Source organism: Oncorhynchus gorbuscha, linkage group LG24 (assembly GCF_021184085.1).
Source record: "Oncorhynchus gorbuscha isolate QuinsamMale2020 ecotype Even-year linkage group LG24, OgorEven_v1.0, whole genome shotgun sequence".
Classification (NCBI taxonomy): Eukaryota; Metazoa; Chordata; class Actinopteri; order Salmoniformes; family Salmonidae; genus Oncorhynchus; species Oncorhynchus gorbuscha.
The window spans coordinates 49,944,690-49,960,694 of NC_060196.1; the positions used below are offsets into that span (position 1 = coordinate 49,944,690).

General features: G+C 42.1%; 1 protein-coding gene across 8 annotated transcripts in view; it reads right to left on the minus strand.

Annotated features, from left to right (window-relative positions):
* Positions 1 to 16,005, minus strand: part of LOC124012608 (nuclear transcription factor Y subunit gamma-like) — a 58,914-nt gene that overhangs the window by 35,717 nt on the left and 7,192 nt on the right. The window contains exon 1 of one of the 8 annotated variants that reach the window (XM_046326424.1): positions 2,891 to 3,015. The exons of 6 other annotated variants lie outside the window; for them this stretch is intronic. The gene's annotated coding sequence lies outside the window, so the exon portion shown is untranslated. Of the gene's footprint in view, positions 1 to 2,890; positions 3,016 to 16,005 lie in introns of those variants that run through there. One more of the 8 variants, XM_046326430.1, reaches the window with a different exon arrangement.

Sequence of the window (16,005 nt, forward strand, 5' to 3'; positions counted from 1 at the left end):
CTTATTACACAATGAACTTCGTGTGAATTAATGAGGCTACACGTCCATGCTATCTGATAGTAAGATCCAGATTCAGCAATAGCTTAATGAAATACTGAATACCTAGCTCTAGGCTACTAATAAAATCAGGTTTTATTTTATTTTATAGGAGTAGTGGCTGGGAGTATATAACTGCTGTTGTTATCTGATCAGGGGTTAAACAGACAGTCAGCCTTGCTGTTCTGTTATCTGGCCAGGAGTTAGACAGTCAGCCTTACTGTTCTGTTATCTGGCCAGGAGTTAAACAGACAGTCAGCCTTGCTGTTCTGTTATCTGGCCAGGAGTTAAACAGACAGTCAGCCTTGCTGTTCTGTTATCTGGCCAGGAATTAAACAGACAGTCAGCCATGCTGTTCTACAAAATAACCTTAACATTCGGATGATCAAAAGTAATGCACTATAGGAATAGGGTGCCATTTGGGATGCAAGAATGGTGTATGGAGGAGCACTGTATATGGTGTATGGAGGAGCACTGTATATGCACTTTATTTGGTTCCATATTTGTAGCACTCAATGACTTTGTTAAGTTTGTGACTACAAACTCATTGGATGCATTTGCAGTTTGTTTTGGTGTATGGAGGAGCACTGTATATGGTGTATGGAGGAGCACTGTATATGGTGTTTGGAGGAGCACTGTATATGGTGTATGGAGGAGCACTGTATATGGTGTATGGAGGAGCACTGTATATGGTGTATGGAGGAGCACTGTATATGGTGTATGGAGGAGCACTGTATATGGTGTATGGAGGAGCACTGTATATGGTGTATGGAGGAGCACTGTATATGGTGTATGGAGGAGCACTGTATATGGTGTATGGGGGAGCACTGTATATGGTGTTTGGAGGAGCACTGTATATGGTGTATGGAGGAGCACTGTATATGGTGTATGGAGGAGCACTGTATATGGAGGAGCACTGTATATGGTGTATGGAGGAGCACTGTATATGGTGTATGGAGGAGCACTGTATATGGTGTATGGAGGAGCACTGTATATGGTGTATGGAGGAGCACTGTATATGGTGTATGGAGGAGCACTGTATATGGTGTATGGAGGAGCACTGTATATGGTGTATGGAGGAGCACTGTATATGGTGTATGGAGGAGCACTGTATATGGTGTATGGAGGAGCACTGTATATGGTGTATGGAGGAGCACTGTATATGGTGTATGGAGGAGCACTGTATATGGTGTATGGAGGAGCACTGTATATGGTGTATGGAGGAGCACTGTATATGGTGTATGGAGGAGCACTGTATATGGTGTATGGAGGAGCACTGTATATGGTGTTTGGAGGAGCACTGTATATGGTGTATGGAGGAGCACTGTATATGGTGTTTGGAGGAGCACTGTATATGGTGTATGGAGGAGCACTGTATATGGTGTATGGAGGAGCACTGTATATGGTGTATGGAGGAGCACTGTATATGGTGTATGGAGGAGCACTGTATATGGTGTATGGAGGAGCACTGTATATGGTGTATGGAGGAGCACTGTATATGGTGTATGGAGGAGCACTGTATATGGTGTATGGAGGAGCACTGTATATGGTGTATGGAGGAGCACTGTATATGGTGTATGGAGGAGCACTGTATATGGTGTATGGAGGAGCACTGTATATGGTGGAGGAGCACTTGTTTGAGGAGCACTGTATATGGTGTATGGAGGAGCACTGTATATGGTGTATGGAGGAGCACTGTATATGGTGTATGGAGGAGCACTGTATATGGTGTATGGAGGAGCACTGTATATGGTGTATGGAGGAGCACTGTATATGGTGTTTGGAGGAGCACTGTATGGCTAAAAATCTGGTTAACAACAGATTAAGAAAATATCCTGGCACTGAAGTGAGAGATTTTATGTGAGGGGGGGGCAAAGCAATTTGCTGAAACAGTTGCTTTTAGCTGGCAGTCTGCACAGATGATGGTGGAATGACCTGAGGATTATCCTGCATATTACCGCTGCAAATCCCTTACTGTACTGAGAAACAAGCCAGAGAGAGAGAGAAAACAAACTTGCTTCATTAATGAACTAACCAGGGGGAGGGGAGGCGGAAGGAAGGACAGAGGAGTGTTGCTACAGGAAGTGGAGGGGTGAAGAGCGAGAGAGAGCAAACCTTCTCCAATAATTAACAATCCAGGGAAAGGGGGAGGCGGAAAGAAGGACAGAAAGGAGAGTGCTGTTTCAGGATGGGGGGGGGATCTCTTTCATAAACCAGCTGTTTCAGAAAGGCATAGAAAAAAAGTTTAAAAAAAATAAAATGTGGAAAAATAAAAGCAACCTAAAACACCTAGAGCAGGGTGGAACTAGAGCAGGGCGGACCTTAGAGCAGGGCGGACATTAAAGATCGGAAAAACACCAGGAAATCAGCTCGAAGTGATTTTAATTTAAGAAATATGTTCCCAAGTATTCCCACGCAAAATAGAGAGACACGTGATCGTATACAAATGTAAGAAAGTTTTGAAATGATTATGTTTTAGTCAAATATCTATTTGGGCATCTTGCGATCAATCTGCAGTCTACAAATTATTTGTATTTATATTCCTTCCCCCCGACGATCCGTGGCTGAATCTTGTTGATGATCCCTGAACTAGTGAGTCTTCACACAGACTTTTTTGCAAAGATACCATTGGCTACACAAATTACTGCAATGACACGTCTCGACTGCTACATCCGGAGTTAGAGCACGACACTAGCCTGACAGTTGCCCCCCTCTAAGCAGTGCAATGTAAACAGAATTGTCTCGTTGAGCCAACACGCAAAGTAAAAATTGTTATAGCAGAGAAATGTTTTTGAAACCGCTGAAATGTACAGACATTTACCTTCTTTTTAAAAGTTATTTGATTTAGTTTTACCTGAAATTGTAGTAACAGCCTGTTACATTCTGAAATTGCCGTCGTAGCTTTAAATATCAAGTGGTATGTTTTGTTTTTCTTGACTGCACTGAGCCACCGACATCCACGTCCAGGCAAGAAGCAACTCCCAAGGGAACTACCAATGTTTTAGGTGCAATTTGCTTTCGCCTCTTATAAGGCCTAAACACTTCCATGATATTTTTTAAATAAAGCCTGGTTTGTTAAGGTAACTTGAATTTGCTAAAGTTAGCATAATGTCAGCACGTTGATGTGAGAAATAAATTATTTTGTTCAGCCAGGTATCTAGCTTGCTAGCTAAAGTTACCTAGCTGTGTAGCCCAGGGTTTCCATTAGCTGGCCATTGCTGGCTTTTGGTTTATAATAAAAATGAAAGTCAATAACTAAAACTGTTGCCGGCCATAATGACCCGTAGGAAAAAAAAGCGAAATAATTATTTTTATTCATTGATGGAAATAGATTGGATCGTCATGCATATCAGTCTAAGTTATTTGCATCTAGTGGAATTAAAATTCTCACACACACACAGCGTGTGACTGGGATTTCTCCTGCTGCTGGTTGCTGCAGAAGTAAAACATGTGCTTTTGTAAGCATTCAATGAGCAAAAATTCCAAATGCAATCATGTTAAACTATTTTGGTGTAAGATTAAAAAGCGCTACTATTTTTATTTCTCAACTGGTAATTGAAGCACACCTCCCATTCACCATCAAGTGCAGGCAACAGGCTGTCAGCACGTCACACAACACTTTACAATGTGAGCTGGAAGCAGTATGCATTTTGAAATCATACAGTACTTAATTGTTGTTTTATTTCATATTATGAGAAATTTCTTACTCTGCTTTTAGCAAGCAAGTAGCAAACCTACTGGGGAACCCACGCCCACCGACTTTTACTTTTTCTTCCACCCCAGTAGCCGGATGCTGCTCTGGTCTGGTGAAAGCTTCTCCGCCGTGTCAGCTCTCCACAGTCGAATGGCCGGTGATAGGCAGGGTTCCATCCCTGAAGGGGTCTCCCCCTTCCCTGGAGGATATCGCTGATCTCAAACCAACCAGCCGTAGAAGTACGTCACTCGCCGTGGAAGTCAAAGAAAGCATCCTCTGGCAACGGGGATCTCCATGGAGATGTTGAGCCTGGAACTGATACAGACCAGAAACAGCTTTGCCGCCCTGGATCCAGAGGTTCCGGCGCCTTCGTCCATGTTGGCTTCCCAATTAAGATCGGATCCGGAGGTACCTGCGTCTTCAGTTCTGTCTCCCTCTCCGGTGGCTTCTACCTCAGGTTCAGATCCTAGGAGCTGCTTGAGAGACCGGGCCATTCAACATCACCAGCTGTCGTCATAGGCAGCTCTATGGTGAGAAAACATTTCGGAGTACAGGAAATAACAAGGCTTCTTCCGACTGTTCTACCACAGATGCCAGGAGCTGACACTGTTGTAGTCCATGTGGGGTCAAACTGCATCAGGAGGGCTTGCTCTGAACATTTGAAAATGGATTTTAAAGAACTGATTTTAGCATTAAAGGACTCCAAAAACAGCCAATCATTTCAGGTCCAGTACCATCGTTGGGCTGCGGGTGTGAAAGATTCAGCAGACTGCTGGGATTACACATCTGGCTAAAGGACTACTGTAGCTCTGCTGGAGTCACTTTTATTGAGAACTTTGACACCTTCTGGAAACAGAAGATACTCTACAGGAATGTGTCCATCCAAATCATCTTGGCTCCTGGACTCGCATTGCAAGATAGAGTTGAAAAAAATGACTGGTAAATGATCCAAGACCAGCTCAGTTAATCCCTACCACTGTGACGATGAGTTGTCATAATGCTACATCAAATGTACAGTTGAAGTCTGAAGTTTACATACACCTTAGCCAAATACATTTAAACTCAGTTACACAATTCCTGACATTTAATCAGAGTAAAAATTCCCTGTTTTAGGTCAGTTAGGATCACCACTTTATTTTAAGAATGTGAAATGTCAGAATAATAGTAGAGAAATATTTATTTCAGCTTTTATTTCTTTCATTCCCAATGGGTCAGAAGTTTACATACACTCAATTGGCATTTGGTAGCATTGCCTTTAAATTGTTTAACTTGAGTCAAACCTGTCGGGTAGCCTTCCACAATAAGTTGGGTGAATTTTGGCCTATTCCTCCTGACAGAGCTGGTGTAACTGAGTCAGGTTTGTAGGCCTCCTTGCTCGCCCACACTTTTTCAGTTCTGCCCACAAATTTTCTATAGGATTGAGGTTAGGGCTTTGTAATGGCCACTCCAATACCTTGACTGTTGTCCTTAAGCCATTTTGCCACATATTTGGAAGTATGCTGGGGATATTGTCCATTTGGAAGACCCATTTGCGACCAAGCTTGAACTTCCTGACTGATGTCTTGAGATGTTGCTTCAATATATCCACCATTTTCCTTCCTCATGACGCCACCTATTTTGTGAAGTGCACCAGCCCCTCCTGCAACAAAACACCCCCACAACATGATGTTGCCACAACCGTGTTTCACGGTTGGGATGGTGTTCTTCGGCTTGCAAGCCTCCCTTTTTTCCTCCAAACATAATGATGGTCCTTATGGCCAAACAGTTGTATTTTGTTTCATCAGACCAGAGGACATTTCTCCAAAAAGTATGATCTTTGTCTCCATGTGCAGTTGCAAACCGTAGTCTGGCTTTTTTATGACGGTTTTGGAGCAGTGACTTCTTCCTTGCTGAGCAGCCTTTCAGGTAATGTCAATATAGGACTCGTTTTACTGTGGATATAGATACTTTTGTACCTGTTTCCTCCAGCATCTTCACAAGGTCCTTTGCTGTTGTTCTGGGATTGATTTGAACTTTTTGCACCAAAGTACATTCATCTCTAGGAGACAGAACGCGTCTCCTTCCGGAGCGGTATGACGACTGCGTGGTCCCATGGTGTTTATACTTGCGTACCATTGTTTGTACAGATGAACGTGATACCTTCAGCCATTTGGAAGTTGCTCCCAAGGATGAACTAGACTTGTGGGGGTCTACAACTTTTTGGCTAATTTCTTTTGATTTTCACATGATGTCAAGCAAAGAGGCACTGAGTTTGAAGGCAGGCCTTGAAATACATCCACAGATACACCTCCAATTGACTCAAAATGATGCCAATTAACCTATCAGAAGCTTCTAAAGCCATGACATCATTTTCTGGAATTTTCCAAGCGGTTTAAAGGCACAGTCAAGTTAGTGTATGTAAACTTCTGACCCACTGGAATTGTAATACAGTGAATTTTAAGTGAAATAATCTATCTGTAAACAATTGTTTGAAAATTACTTGTGCCATGCACAAAGTAGATGTCCTAACCGACTTGCCAAAACTATAGTTTGTTAGTAAGAAATTTGTGGAGTGGTTGAAAAACAAGTTATAATGATATAAGTGCATGTTAACTTCCGACTTCAACTGTACATGATCATAGAGGCATTGGCAAACACAATGCAAGTAATTTAATTTATTTACCCCTAATTGCACCGATAACATATGTTTATCCTACAGCTATTGTAAGCCGTAATCATGAGCCTATAAACCAGTTACACTGTTAGCACTGACCACTTTATGCAGCTCACCCTGCACTATCATCTCCAATGTAAATAACATGAGTAAGTCTACCTCTGATAAGCTTCCCAGTAATGCATTAAAAACAATCAAGCAACCCAGAAAAGTGCTTTAAAAAAATGCCATATTAACATATGTAGCCGAAGAAACAAGGTCCATGAAGTCAATAACTTGTTTGTAACAGATAGCATTCATATTCTGACTATCTCTGAAACTCACTTAGATAATACCTTTGATGATACAGTGGTAGCAATACATGGTTATAACATCTATGGAAAAGACAGAAATTCCTACGGAGGCAGTGTTGCGGTCTATACTCAGATCCACATTCCTGTAAAGCTTAGAGACTATCTAATGTTAAATTCTGTTGAAGTAATATGCTTACTGGTTCATCTACCTCACCTAAAGCCCATTCTTGTGGGTAGCTGCTATAGACCACCAAGTGCTAACAGTCAGTATCTGGACTATGTGTGTGAAATGCTTGATAATGTATGTGATATCAACAGAGAAGTATATTTTCTGGGTGATTTAAATATTGGACTGGCTATCATCAAGCAGCCCACTCAGGAAAAGACTTAAACCAGTTAGCTTCCCTCCAGAGTTCTATAAAGAATGTAGGGAGCTGTTGGTCCCCTACCTTATGGAGGTGCTTAAACAAGCCAGGGACGACAACTGCTTTCCAGAGTCTTTCTCTCAAACAGTGATTACTGTAATCCACAAGGGAAAAACCCGCTAAAGTCTGCCTCCTATAGACCAATCTCTCTCCTTAACACAAATTGTAAACTGGTCACCAAGATGCTATCTAAGAGATTGGAGTCATGTCTTCCCCTGTTGGTCAACCCAGACCAGACTGGCTTCAAAATTAATAGATTGTCCTCCAATAATCTCAGAAGGTTATTTGATATAATTCACCTTGCTAACAAAAAACAAAATACCTGGTGTCGCAGTCTCCCTCGACGCTGAAAGGCCTTTGATAGGGTTGAATGGCCATACCTCTTTCGTGTCCTGGAAAAGTTTGGTTTAGGTACCGTGTTTGTAAATTTGATAAAATCACTCTACAAATCTCCTAAAGCTAGGATTGCTACCAATGGCATTACTTCCTCCTCTTTCCCTCTCTATAGGGGGAACAGACAAGGTTGCCCAATTAGCCCCCACCTCTTTGCCCTCGCCATCTGTTGGCTGAGGCTCTTAGAACGTGCCCTGACATACATGGCTTTGAGGTGGGCCCTCATACCCATAAATTATCACTCTTTTTATGGACGACCTTATCTTATTTCTAACAAACCCAGAACACTCAATCTCTCACTTGCAGACCCTACTACAGTGTTATAGTTCTTTCTCTGGATATAAGGTCAATTTTGATAAAAGCGAAATCTTACCGTTGTCGGTATTTGACCATCATACCATCAAGCACAAGTTTTCTTTTAGATGGTCACCTATGGGCTTCACATATTTGGGCATAATGGTGGAAGATAATCTGAACAACCTCTATAAACTCAATCTTGACAGTTTGTTGCAAAAGGTGGAGGGTGACCTTTGTAAATAGATGGACTTGCCCCTCACTCTACGGGGTAGAATCAATGTAACTAAAATGAATGTCCTGCCCAGATTTCTATATTTACTTCAATCTCTCCCTATCCCTGTAGCATTATTTTCCTCTCTCGACAAGCTGACCAGACGGTTTATCTGGCACGGCAAAACCCCTAGGGTTGGCCTGGATAAACTGACCCTTGATTACGGTCAAGGGGGCTTAAACCTACCCAATTTTAGAATGTACTACTGGGCTGCACAGTCTAGGTTTCTGGCTCAGAGGTTTGACAATGGTCCTTCTCCCTCATGGTTGAACATTGAAAAGCTAGAGGTAAATGATGACACTGGGGCAGAGTTGTTTTACAAATGGGACAGAAAATCTATAAAAACCATCACAGACAACCCTTTAATCATACATTCTGTCCTGGCATGGTGCAAACTGCATGAGCTGTTCAGACGAGGGGGATTCCTTTCCCTTAAAACCCCTTTATGGAACAATAGATTGATCCCTATGTTTTTCCAGAATAGTAACTTTAGACCATGGTCTGATAAGGGGATCACTCTTCTGGAACATTGTTACGAGCTGAAACAGAAATACCACTTGCCTAACAGGGACTTCTTTAGTTAGCTATAACTACAAAACGTTATTAGATTGACTCTCAAGGGACAATGGAACCTACCTAAGATGTCACCTATTGAACAACTCTGCCACGCAGACCAACCACTGTTCAAGACCATTTCCCGTGTTTACGATGCTTTTATGTCAGGACTAACACTGCCTGAGCTAGATAAACTCCGACTTAGATGGGGAAAGATCTGGGTATTGATCTTGATGAGGGTCTATGGAGTGACCTATGCAGGGATGGTGTAACTTCCACATTGAACTCCAGATACAGACTGATCCAGTTTAATTTCCTCCATCAGCTCTAGATCACCCCATCTAGACTGCACAAGTTCAACCCTGATATCAAGAATCTCCCCCCACATCACATTGATTGAATCTCTATATAATCCTTTTATAAAATTTCACACGTAATGTATAATATGTAGCCTACGGCAGATGACCATATGATCCAATGTCTCATTATTTTATTTATTTATTATGAATTATTTATTGTATTTTTGTATATATAATTATTATTCATTTATTTTTGTTACGCTCGTCTGCTACTGGTCACTTTGTCCTATTGTTGTCTAATATTTTTTTGTGGGGAGTGCAGGGCTGTTGACCGGGTTAAGGGTAGTCAGGTGGAAAGCATGGCCAGCTGTAGAAAAATGCTTCTTGAAATTCTCGATTATATTGGATTTATCGGTGGTGACATTGTTTCCTAGCCTCAGTGCAGTGGGCAGCTGGGAGGAGGTGACCATGTTCTCCATGGACTTTACAGTGTCCCAAAACTTTTTTGAGTTCGTGCTACAGGATGCAAATTTCTGCTTGAAAAAGCTAGCCTTAGCTTTCCTAACTGCCTGTGTATATTGGTTTCTAACTTCCCTGAAAAGTTGCATATTGGGATGGAAATGGAAATTTCAGAGTTTTTGGTTGTCTTCCTGAGCCAGGATTCAGACATGGCTAGGGCATCCGGGTTGGCAGTGTGGTAAAGCAGTGAATAAAACAAACGTAGGGAGGAGGCTTCTAATGTTAACATGCATGAAACCAAGGCTTTTACGGTTACAGAAGTCAACAAAGGAGAGCGCTTGGGGAATAGGAGTAGAGCTAGGCACTGCAGGGCCTGGATTAACCTCCACATCACCAGAGGAACAGAGGAGGAGTAGGATAAGGGTACGGAAAAAGACTAAAAGAACTGGTCGCCTAGTATGTTCATAACAGAGAGTAAAAAGAACATTTCTGGGCGAGGTAGAATAGATTTAAGGCATAATGTACAGACAATGGTATGGTAGGATGTGTATACAGTGGAGGTAAACCTGTGCATAGAGTGACAATGAAGGAGATATTGTCTCTAGGAATATAATTTAAACCAGGTGATGTCACCGAATGTATTGGAGGTGGAATTAAAGTGTTCACTAAGGCGTATTGAGCAGAGCTAGATGCTCTACTGTGAAATAAGGCAATAAATACTAACCAAAACAGTAATGGACAAGGCATATTGACTTTAGGGAGAGGCGTGCGTAGTCGAGTAATCATGGGAAGGGCCTTTGAAGGACGTCGCAACGGAAGAAAGTCTGTTGTGGCCCTCTCGGGCTGAACATGTTGGCAGACGGATCAGCAGGGCTCCGTTTGGTAAACCAAGCAAATTGGCAAAATAGGTATAGGGCTGAAGAATTTGTCCAGTGGGCCTCTTAAGCTAACAGTCCGGTGTGCTCTAGACAGCGAACGTTAGCGGGCCCCGGCTATCAGTGCCGCAGAGCCAGTTTTGAGTACCCACTCAAGCAGATGTCGTCGGTAGTTCAGTCGTGAAAGATCGGCAGGGTTCCGTGCCCCGTACTGGCAGTAGAAGGGGGTCCGGGCCAGTTGGCAAAAAGGGTATTATAGCCCAGGAGTGGCTGTTGGGCTTCTTCTGCTAGCCTGGATATGGGCCTAGCATGGGCTAGCTACAGGCTAATTGGTACTAGCTTTGGGACAGGGACGTGACGTTAAACCAGGAATAGTCACTCCGATTGCAGCTAGCTAGCTGTGGTGATCCAGGTGAAAAGGTTCAGAGCTTGCGGTAGGAATCTAGGTATATGGAAAGAAAATAGGTCCGGTATGCTCTATTTTGAATCGCGTTGTACAACCTGGAGGGAGCTTTTCGAGCTAAAGGTTAGCTGATGACCGCTAGCAGTGGTTAGCTGACTATTAGCTAGTTAGCTGGCTAGCTTCTGTTGGGGAATACCGGTTCAGAGGTGGATAAGAATACTTTAGAAGAGACAGATCCACACCACATTGGGTGAGGCGGGTTGCAGGAGAGTATTTTGAAGTTGAGGTTTAGAAAAATATAAAAGATATGGAAAGAAAAAATATATAAAAATATATATACATGGGACATACAGTGGGGCAAAAATGTATTTAGTCAGCCACCAATTGTGCAAGTTCTCCCACTTCTGTAGCTCAGTTGGTAGAGCATGGCGCTTGTAACGCCAGGGTAGTGGGTTCGATTCCCGGGACCACCCATACGTAGAATGTATGCACACATGACTGTAAGTCGCTTTGGATAAAAGCGTCTGCTAAATGGCATACATTACATTACATTACATTACATACATTATAAAAAGATGAGAGAGGCCTGTAATATTCATCATAGGTACACTTCAACTATGACGGTCAAAATGAGGAAAAGATATCCAGAAAATCACATTGTAGGATTTTTAATGAATTGATTTGCAAATGATGGTGGAAAAGAAGTATTTGGTCAATAACAAAAGTTTCTCTCAATACTTTGTTATATACCCTTTGTTGGCAATGACAGAGGTCAAACGTTTTCTGTAAGTCTTCATGGGGTTTTCACACACTGTTTCTGGTATTTTATCCCATTCCTCCATGCAGATCTCCTCACGAGCATTGATGTTTTGGGGCTGTTGCTGGGCAACACAGACTTTCAACTCCCTCCAAAGATTGTCTATGGGGTTGAGATCTAGAGACTGGCTAGGCCACTCCAGGACCTTGAAATGCTTCTTACGAAGCCACTCCTTCGTTGCCCGGGCGGTGTGTTTGGGATCATTGTCATGCTGAAAGACCCAGCCACGGTTCATCTTCAATGCCCTTGCTGATGGAAGGAGGTTTTCACTCAAAATCTCACGATACATGGCCCCATTCATTCTTTCCTTTACACAGATCAGTCGTCCTGGTCCCTTTGCAGAAAAACAGCCCCAAAGTATGATGTTTCCACCCCCATGCTTCACAGTAAGTATGGTGTTCTTTGGATACAACTCGGCATTCTTTGTCCTCCAAACACGACGATTTGAGTTTTTACCAAAAAGTTATATTTTGGTTTCATATGACCATATGACAATCTCCCAATCTTCTTCTGGATCATCCAAATGCTCTCTAGCAAACTTCAGACAGGCCTGGACATGTACTGGCTTAAGCAGGGGGACACGTCTGGCACTGCAGGATTTGAGTCCTTGGCGGCGTAGTGTGTTACTGATGGTATACTTTGTTGCTTTGGTCCCAGCTCTCTGCAGGTCATTCACTAGGTCCCCCCGTGTGGTTCTGGGATTTTTGCTCACTGTTCTTGTGATCATTTTGACCCCACAGGGTGAGATCTTGCGTGGAGCCCCAGATCGAGGGAGATTATCAGTAGTCTTGTATTCCATTTCCTAATAATTGCTCCCACAGTTGATTTCTTCAAACCAAGCTGCTTACCTATTGCAGATTCAGTCTTCCCAGCCTGGTGCAGGTCTACAATTTTGTTTCTGGTGTCCTTTGACAGCTCTTTGGTCTTGGCCATAGTAGAGTTTGGAGTGTGACTGTTTGAGGTTGTGGACAGGTGTCTTTTATACTGATAACAAGTTCAAACAGGTGCCATTAATACAGGTAACGAGTGGAGGACAGAGGAGCCTCTTAAAGAAGAAGTTACAGGTCTGTGAGAGCCAGAAATCTTGGTTGTTTGTTGGTGACCAAATACTTATTTTCCACCATAATTTGCTAATAAATTCATTAAAAATCCTACAATGTGATTTTCTGGATTTTTTTTCTTATTTTGTCTGTCATAGTTGAAGTGAACCTATGATGAAAATTACAGGTCTGTCATCTTTTTAAGTGGGAGAACTTGCACAATTGGTGGCTGACTAAATACTTTTTTGCCCCACTGTGTACAAGAAAAACAAAGACATCTGACTGCTACGCCATCTTGGATATAGGAATAGGGGCCTGAGGTAACACAGTGAGGTGTGAAATCTGTGAATTTATTGTAATGTTTTAAAATTGTATTAACTGCCTTAATTTTGCTGGACTCCAGGAAGAGTAGCTGCTGCTTTGACAGCAGCTAATGGGGATCCACAAATAAATAAAAAATAGCCTGCAGGCCAATGGCGAATGCAGCAGTAGGCCAACAACTTCCATTGCTCATTCACAGCAAGGATTGAGAGAATGCCAAAAGTATGTAAAGCTGTCATCAAGGCAAAGGGTGGCTACTTTGAAGAATCTCAAATATAAAATATCTTTGATTTGTTTAACCTCTCTGAGCACAGAACCCGGTAGCGGGCTGAAATTCCACAACATACGGTGATCGCTACATATATAGTCATATTAAACATTCATGTAAATACAAGTGTCTCACATGTATCGAAAGCCTAGAATCTTGCTAATCCAACTGCGTTGTCAGATTTAAAAAAGGATTTACTGTGAAAGAATACGATGCGATTATCTGAGGATAGAGCCCCATAAAAAAAACAATTTCAACCAGCACAGTCATAACATAATCACAAACTGCATTAAAATAAATAGTTTACCTTTGACGATCTTCGTCTGTTTGCAATCTCAATGCTCATTGTTACACACTGCCTAATTGTTACACATTGCCTAACACAAAACATTTTGTGAACTGCTTGTGTCGTGAATTCCGTCTCATTCCATTTTCGACAACACATTCCAGGTAAATAACCCACACAGAACGTGACTTTTCCAGGCATGTTTGGTTTCACTGCAATCAACTGGTTTGTTTGTAACACAATCAAACCTGATGGGTCATTTCACAGAACGTATTGACTGAAAGAAACCGATTTCAAGACAACAAGTAATGACATCATTGTGCACCAATGATTTGCCCGCTGTTTTCGTCTTGAAATCTAGCTGGGTAGATAGCCAATGAGCTGACGTAAATGGCATAGGTCATGTTTATGTGTTGCAAGAACAACCCATGTAGTAAGCTCCGGCGTATCGGCGTATAGAGAGTAATTCGCTATTGAAGTTTCATACCGGAAGGAGCAACACATATTACGCACAGCGTTGTTTCGCATATTCAGCTGTTTACATAACAATCATTATGGCGACTAAGTTAGGGAAAGCTAAATCTAAGTCTAGATATACAGATGTACACACAATTTTAGAATAAATTGATTGGGAAAGTGAGACAGAGATTGTTGTAGGACGATTAATTTAGCGATTCCCAAGTGGAGGAATATTTTTTGAACGGGAGAGGACATCGTTTTGGGCTGGTGAGTTCTTCTCATGCTAATGCCCTTGTTTGGAATTAATAATATAAAATATTATTTGTGATTTGTTTTAATTTTAGAAGCAATATATAAACATGTAATGTGAGATGCGCGTGTCTGCCGCCCCACCCCAACCCACAACAGCCTATTTGAGGCTGTTGAGGGGAGGGCAGGCCCACAACAATGGCCAAAGTGAAATGGAGACAGTAGATACAGCTGGTCTGTTATAATATAATAAAGACAGTAGATCTAGCTGGTCTGTCATAATATATTCAACCTTATTTTCCCTGTATATATATATATATATATATACATACATACATACATATCTGTTGATACAGGGCTCATATGTGAAACTATTCTAACTGAACATTTTCTTTCACAGTGACACTGACTCCGAATGGCAGCCCCCAGGGCCTAGGTCTCCATCCCCCACTGAAGCTGGTTCATCCAGCTCCTGCCACAAGTGGTGTTCATCTGCCCAAATTTATTTCTGCAGGCATGGATGTGCCTCAGGGCCAAAAGGGCACAGCATGGAGGCGTCTCTGTGTTCTTTGCAAAATTAAGTCCCCCATCACCTGCGCCACATGCTTGGTGACCCTCTGCTTTATAGCAGAAAAAGACTGCTATGGCACATGACATCAGCAGCACAATATTGTGTAGAGCTTTGGCAAAGTGGGTGGGGTTATATCCTGCCTGTTTGGCCCTGTCCGGGGGTCACATCGGATGGGGCCACAGTGTCTCCTGACCCCGCCTGTCTCAGCCTCCAGTATTTATGCTGCAGTAGTTTATGTGTCGGGGGGCTAGCGTTAGTTTGTTATATCTGGAGTACATCTTCTCTCTTATCCAGTGTCCTGTGTGAATTTAAATATGCTCTCTCTCTAATTCTCTCTTTCTCTCTCTCGGAGGACCTGAGCTCTAGGACCATGCGTCAGGACTACCTGACATGATGACTCCTTGCTGTCCCCAGTCCATCTGGCCTTGCTGCGGTTCCAGTTTCAACTGTTCTGCCTACGGCTATGGAACCCTAAACTGTTCATATTTACTTGAGGTGCTGTCCTGTTGCATCCTCTACAACTACTGTGATTATTATTATTTGAACCTGCTGGTCATCTATGAACGTTTGAAAATCTCAGCCATGTTCTGTTATAATCTCCACCCGGCACAGCCAGAAGAGGACTGTCCACCCCTCATAGCCTGGTTCCTCTCTAGGTTTCTTCCTAGGTTTTGGCCTTTCTAGGGAGTTTTTCCTAGCCACTGTGCTTCTACACCTGCATTGCTTGCTGTTTGGGGTTTTAGGCTGGGTTTCTGTACAGCACTTTGAGATATTAGCTGATGTACGAAGGGCTATATAAATACATTTGATTTGATAGAGGACTGAGGGTCTTCGAAATATTGAAAATGTGTAAATAGTTACCCATGTTATTTTGTAAATGTATATATTTTTTTCTTCATATTTTTTTTAATCCATTTTTTTTGGGGGGGGGTGGTGTTAGAATACCATTTTGGCATTTTGTATATAGTTATTTGTTTCAAAATGTCCACCTTCACCAATTTGGCCACTTGGGTACATTTGGGCTACTTGTGTGGGACACCTCGGTGACTTCATGATAAATGTCATGTAGCACACTCATTTTGGAAGTTCATCATTCTGAAACTTTGCACAAGTACTGTTGTCCTCTTATATTTTTCACTGAAATTGTCCCCATCATTCTATCTGAATGTTTGTTTTATCTTGTTCATTTTAAAGATGATACAAAAATAAATTTAAAAAACGTATGGTTCTGTTCATTGTATTATCTAAACCAGATATATTGTGTTATATTCTCCTACATTCAATTCACATTTACAAACTTCAGAGTGTTTTCTTTCAAATGGTACCAAGAATATGCATATC